This window comes from Corylus avellana, chromosome ca8 (assembly GCF_901000735.1).
Source record: "Corylus avellana chromosome ca8, CavTom2PMs-1.0".
Taxonomy (NCBI): Eukaryota; Viridiplantae; Streptophyta; class Magnoliopsida; order Fagales; family Betulaceae; genus Corylus; species Corylus avellana.
In genome coordinates, this window is record NC_081548.1 from 6,501,439 (window position 1) to 6,508,989 (window position 7,551).

Below are 7,551 nucleotides of genomic sequence, written 5' to 3' on the forward strand. Positions count from 1 at the left end.
CATCATCCTCCCCAGGTTGGACAGAATTCGACCTTGAATTCAGATCCTCATCTGACGAATCACCAGTGAATGGAACAAGGTGTTTGACATTGAAAACATCAGACGTCTTGATATGGCTAGGTAGCTTCAACTGGTAGGCATTTGAATTGATCTTCTCTATAATCTCTACCGGACCAATCATGCGGGCAGCCAACTTGTTATATTCACCAACAAAAAACCTATCTTTAGTTAACACAGCCCACACAAAAATCCCCATCTTCGAACTCTATGGCATGGCGCCTCTTATCCACATCCTCCTTATATTTTGCTGTAGATTTCTGTAAATTCTGGATGGTGAACTTGTGACCTTCTTGTATTTGGGCTATTAAGTCTTTAGCAATAGCATGTGTTCGCTTCAAATCTGGAAGAGGTACCAAATCCAATGGGGCACGAGGATTACTCCCATAAATGATAGTAAATAGGCTAAGACCGGTGCTCTGATTAGTGGAACGGTTGTAGGTGAACTCGACTTGGAACAATTTCTTATCCCATGACTTGATATGCTCCCCCACCAAACTCCGAAGGAAGGCTCCCAATGATCGGTTAACGACCTCTGTTTGCCCGTCCGTCTGTGGATGATATGCGTTGCTAAAATCGAGCTTTGTATGTAATAACCTCCACAAACATCGCCAGAAGTGGCTAAGAAAGCTTGTGTCGCGGTTGGATACAATAGACAATGGTAGGCCATGGAGGTGATAGACCTCTCTGAAATATAATTGTGCAACATTCACCGCGTCGGCGATCTTCTTGCAAGCAATGAAATGCGCCATTTTTTAGAATCTATCAATAACTACAATGATGGAATCATTACCTTTTTGGGCTTTGGGTAAGCCTAGTACAAAGTCCATGCTCATGTTGGTCCATGGCCTCTCTGGAATAGGAAGGGGCATATATAGCCCTGCATTAGTAGCCAACCACTTGGACACTTGACATACTCTGCAGCTCTTCACAAGTTTGTCTACCTCTCTCCGCATACTTGGCCAATAGAACTGGTCCGCCACCAGTTGTAATGTTTTATCCCTTCCCATGTGACCTTCATTGTGGCGCTCATGGATGATTTTCAACCTTAGACTACCTTCGGGAATGCATAATTGAGTACCTTTGAATAGGAACTTATTATACAAATTGAAGTCTCTCCGCACGCTTGATGATACCTCCTCAATAATAGGACCAAAAAATGGGCACTAGACAAAGAACCTTTTAATAATTCAAAACCTAGTACCTTTGACTTCATGGTGACTAATAATGATGATTTTCGGCTGAGGGCATCTGCCACTTGTTCAATGCTCCTGACTTGTGCTTGATTGTGAAGTTGAATTGTTGGACAAAAGTGGCCCATTTAGCATGCCGAGATGACAATTTATCTTGACTGCTAAGGTGTTTTAGTGCTTCATGGTCCGAGTACAAAATAAAGTCGTTGTAGGCAAGGTATGAGCTCCAATGTTTCAGTGCTTGTACTAATGCGTAGAACTCAATATCATAAGTGCTATAATTGAGTTGTGCGCTCTTCAATTTCTCACTGAAATAGGCCACTGGTTTGCCTTTTTGGCTGAGTATCGCTCCAATGCCTATTTTTTATGCATCACAATGCAACTCAAAAGGTAAGTCAAAATCTGGAAGGACAAGTAATGGAGCGGTGGTCAATTTGACCTTGATCAACTCGAAGGCGGTAGTGGCTGCTTCACTCCATGAGAATTTACCCATCTTCATACACTCCGTAATCAGTGCTAATATGGTGCTAAAGTTGTGAATAAAGCGCTGATAAAAAAATACTAACCCATGGAAGCTGTGTACCTCATGTAGCGTAGTGGGGAGAGGCCAATCCCGAACTGCTGCTATCTTTGACTCATCCACCGCCAACCCGTCTTTGGACACCACATCTCCAAGGAAAAGAACTGATTCCCTCATGATTAGCATTCCTATCATATTGCCATGGCCTTCCTAGCAATAAGTGGCATACGTCCATGGCCACCCTTGTGAGGCCGTCTTCTCTAGCAAGAGTGCTCTTTGATGGGCCTCCGACACATTCTTGGGGTCAAAGAGGTTTAATGAATCTTGAATTTGGTGACATAAACCTCCAATGTATCGTGACACTAGTTGCTCGTCGATTTCGGCTAGATCAACACGTCTTAGATACACGTAAAATTCTTCCGTGTATTCATCCACGGACTTCGACCTTTGGCTCAAATTTTGCAACTTTTGATACATGGTTCGAGTATAATTGTAGGGTGAAAAGGCCGGCCTCATATGCTTCAACAGTTTCTCCCACTTGTTGACCTTCGTCTTGCCCTGCCGCCCTTAAGATTGCTTTAATTGCTGCCACCATGCCGCTGCTCTTCCCCAAAATTTGGTTGCGACCAAAGAAACTTGTCGATCGTCGAGCACCCCTTTGAAATCAATAATTTCTTCAACTGCTACTACCCAATCCAAGAACTCTTCAGGTTGGAGACCCCCTTGAAATTCTGGAATATCGAGTTTGAAACCGCTCTTCCTTCGATTGGCATGGGCTTGGACATGGGGTTGATGCCCTTGTACTTCGCCCCTTGCAAAAGGGTTCTTGGCTTCATTCTCCGTACGTTGTTCGTCTTCCTCCTCCGAGCTAGGCGGTGAGGGTTGTCGGCGGCGCTCGTGGCGACCCTCCGGATTGGGCACTCGAGCGTTGGAGACCGCAAGTTGGGCCCTCAAATCAGCGACCGTTTCCTCCATGAGTTGCCACTGCTCCTCCTTGCGTGTTTCACCGACTACTTCCTCACGTTCATACACATCCTCCAAATTTGCAAAGCGGTTGCCCTTTCTTCTTGTGTTTGGCGATGCCATGGAAAGAAAACTAGAGCTCTGATACCAACTGATGCAGCATAGGATTGTAGTGAACAAGGAAACAACAAGTTGAAGGGGTAAATATTCCTAAGATTGTGAAACTATCACAAGAATCAAAGAAATCTTCTCAAACAATAGAGACTATCTATGTTTTAAGGGAAAATAATGAAGAAACTCAACTCTGCGTATTTTTTATTGATAAACAAAACAAATAATGAAAACTGAATTGCTAAAGGCTATAAGCATATATTTATAGCCCAAGACTCCTAGTCCTAAGATAACAATGAAAGAAAGTTGGTTTAGAAGTCTATGAAAGAAGACTAAACCAAATAGAAGACTAACAAAGAACCTAATTCGAACTGAAAAACTGAAAGATAAGACAGAATAACAAACTAACAAAGAAACCTAATTTAAAACAAAAGATTAAAAGCTAAGATAAGTGTCTCTGATGTCCATGCGGAACAGATGTTCTCGAGTGCACTCGATCACAGGCATAGAGGCGATCGATCGCACTACTAGAGAAGGGTGCGCTTGATCATGCGATCGATCGCGTTCACAGGGGGTGATCGGTCGCAGTTCCATGGACTATCATCTCGATACCAGGACTTGGACGCTTGATCGTAGCCAATGTGCGATCGATCGCAATTCCATAGACCCCTGCTGCAGCGCAAGTCTGGGACCTTTTCACCATCTTTTGGGGGTCTTCATGCCATCATCTATTTGGGTCTTCCTCATATATTCCCAAGCCTTCTGGTCTACATCACAAAGCCTGGGGTTGGCTGAACGGTGCTAGACAGTATGAGGATCGTTGGTGCGATTAGATGGTGGCGGAATTGGGTGGCAGTGAGATTGAGTTGTTGAATTGGGGCTTCAACGTGGCGGAATGTCTGAACGACGACTTCATTTTTTTTGCACATCAAACCCCTTCTTTGAGAGAAAGCTGTCGATATTTTTCTCCAACATTTCCATCTGCTCATCTATTTGCTCAATTGATATCTTGATAAAGCCTTCGCACACAGTCATGAGACTAAAAAATTGTTTCTCAAGTCGTTCAAGATATGAATCCTCCATAGATCGTTGATTACTATAGAAAACAACCAAACTGGCTGCTCTGATACCAAATATTATGTGAATGACTTTTGCAAACACAAACACATAAAGGGGATAGAATTTACGTTCTGAGAGAACCTATACCTTAGATTCTGAAGGAACTTAGACCTTTTAAATTTTGAGAAAACCTAAAAATCCTGTTTCAGACACAATGTCTAGGATTAATTCTGCTTAATTTATTAATGAGCTTGATGTCTTTAAATAGAAAATTATAGTGCAAAGTAAAAATAAAAGACTAAGTAGAATAAACTACTCTACTGATAATACTTATCTCTAATATTTAAATTCTAATCCCTACTTCTAATGTTATTTATAAAGATAATATATTATCCTGAGGTATTTTAAGGTATTTTAATTCTAAAAATACCTCTATTATTAGACCCCTAATACAGCAGCTTCAGTCACTGCAGCAAGGTCCCCTAATCAATCTAAATCATGAGTTGATCAACTCAATGCAGTGGGAAAACTTGTTGATGAGGATGACTTCATTAACTATATCATGAATGTTGCATCGAAAGGTGACATGCACCTTTGACAACTTTAAAGTTGTAATGCTGAATCATGAAATGCTTCTTGGACACCATTGGTCGGCATCAACAACAGCCTGAATTGGCTGATTCTGGTAATTTTGCACTTTACTCTCACAAACCAAAGACTCGTGGTCCATATGGCTCAAACAAAGGCAAAAACACAGATCAAAACCATAGCAACAATCAACCTCACCGAAACTCCAAAGGTAACTTCTTCTCAAAGAATCACAATCACACTATATAATAGCTTTTTTCTTTCTTTTATATATCCATATATATATATATATATATATATATATATATATATATATATATATACACACACAAAATATATGTTTCCTATCTATTCTTACATTTTTTTTATTTTTTTTTATAAAAATCTTAACATAGTCCCCAATGAAGGGCCAAAGTATGAGAGAAGAGAAAAGAGAGAAATATTTTGGGTTAAAATAATAGATATGGAAGCTACAGTGCTACGGGGAGCAATACGGAAGATAAGAGGTTATAAGAAAGTTGTTGTGAATGCTCTTATACTGCCTTTTGTCCCGAAAAATGTTACTCAACATTTTCAAGTAATGTCTTTTAGCCTTTTTTTTATTATTATTTTTAATGAGGCACATTCACATATACTTTTAGGGAAAAATATAAAAAAAAGCCCCCCAAACTACTAGCCATTTTCGATTTAGCCCCTTAATGTTTCAAAAGTGATAAAGTAGCCCCCCAAACTACCAAACTATTGCATTTTTCTCACTCTGTTAGTCAAAACCATCAGTTTAGACGGAAACTGCAAAACGACATCGTTTTGTTACGGGTAAGTTACTACAATGCCCTTTTATGAAAAAAAAAATTTTGCGAAAAATATAAAAAAGCTCCCCAAACTACCAGTCGTTTTCATTTTAGCCCCCTAATATTCAGAAAGTGATAAAGTAGCCCCTAAACTACCAAACAGTTGCAATTTGGCCACTCCATTAATCACTACCGTCAAATATGATGAAAAATTTAAACTACGTTGTTTTGGCAAGGGTAAGTTACCAAAATGCCCTTTTTGGGAAAAAAATCATATTAAAACAAGCAAGCAAAACGGCGCCGTTTTGCTTGAAATTAGGGTTCCCTTACACTTTTCAAAATGAAGCCGCTTTGGTAAGTGTTAGGAATTAAAAGAAAAAACCCTAGACCCCACGTGGGTGACCCACGAAAAAACCCCAACCCCAGTTTATCTCTCTCCCCAAAACCGCCGGCCACCACACCGTTCTATCTCCGGCAACCTATAAATCTTACCCATAACTCAATCTTTTTATTGTATTTCATAGTATAGCTGTCGGATCGGTGTAATTCCTAACACTTACCAAAACGGTGCCGTTTTGGTAAGTGTAAGGAAACCCTAATTTCAAGCAAAACGGCATCGTTTTACGTGCTTGTTTTAATATGATTTTTTTCTTTCTAAAAGGGCATTTTAGTAACTTACCCTTGTCAAATTGACGTAGTTTTGAATTTTCCATCATATTTGACAGTAATGACTAACGAAGTGGCCAAATTGTAACTGTTTGGTAGTTAAAGGGCTACTTTATCACTTTCTGAACATTAGGGAGCTAAAATGAAAATGGTTGGTAGTTTGGGGGGCTTTTTTTATATTTTTTCCAATTTTGTTTTTTTTTTTCATAAAAGGGCATTGTAGTAACTTACCCGTAACAAAACGACGTCGTTTTGGAGTTTCCGTCCAAACTGATAGTTTTGACAAACGGAGTGGCCAAAATGCAATAGTTTGGTAGTTTGGGGGGCTACTTTATCACTTTTGGAGCATTAGGGGGCTAAATCGAAAACGGCTAGTAGTTTAGGGGGCTTTTTTATATTTTTCCCATACTTTTAAGAAAACAAAAAAGAAAAAAAAATTGCAAAAGTATCCTTTGGCCTATTGTTGCCATAATGTTTGGCCCATTTTTTTGCATATTGTTGTTAAAGGCTTATTCCTTGTCATCGATGTTGGTTGCCACAAAATCTAGCGAGTTTCCAGCCATCCTCCCCGCCTATGACATCGACTGCTATCATCTAAAAAAAAAAAAATCAAACTCAAGTTTCCACAATTGTTTACGGGGATGTTAAAATATATTATGAGATTTGATTTCAATTATCTTATTGTAATTGATTCTAATCTCCTATAATTAGATTTGATTAGATCTTTTACCTTTTAAGTAATCATGTTATTTTCATATTTGTATTATTCTCATCTACCCTAGTTTTCCTATAAATATGATTGTTTTCTATTATAAATGTTATCAAATCAATAAAAACAAAATATAGTTCTTAAAAACTTATTTTTCTGTCTCTTTTTATTGGCAACCCTCTCTCCTTCCCCTCCCTTTATTTTTCACCTCTAAAAAAAAAAAAATCTTTTGAAGATTACTTTTTTCACTTTTCTCTCACAAAAGTCAACCTCTTATTACTACTAAAAAATAAAAATAAAATAAAAAATTAAAAAAAACTTGTCAAAAGGATTTACCAAACACCATCATGTTTACACCGCTTATTTCCTTTGTTATTATGTTTTCCTTCACTTGCCGACTATAGGATTCAGAACATATGATAATATATTTACACTACTTAGAAAAGTCAAGCCATTGAGAAAAGAGAAGTGATACATTTCTCAAACTTTTGTTTAAAAGTTGGTTCTAAATGATGTGTTATCTTCACATGAGCTTTATTATTTTGAGAAATGTGTCACCAACTCGTAAAATGGTAACACATCATTTGGGAACTAACTTTTGGTGAAATTTTTTTAGAAGTATAGTATTTCTCCTGAGGAAATTTCCACCCTCTCTTCACAATGTTAAATATCCTAAGCCCCACATGCTTTTTGCATGATAATTTAACAAATATGCTCAAACATAGTATTTGGTACAAATATAGAGCACAAATGGTTTATAATTCAAAACACGAGTACTACTATAAATTAATAAATTCATATCCAATACAATGCAAACAATTAATGAATTCAATACACTCCACAAACATAAAAATAGAATTTTAACTATAGTACTATTGATCTAACTTTAAACCA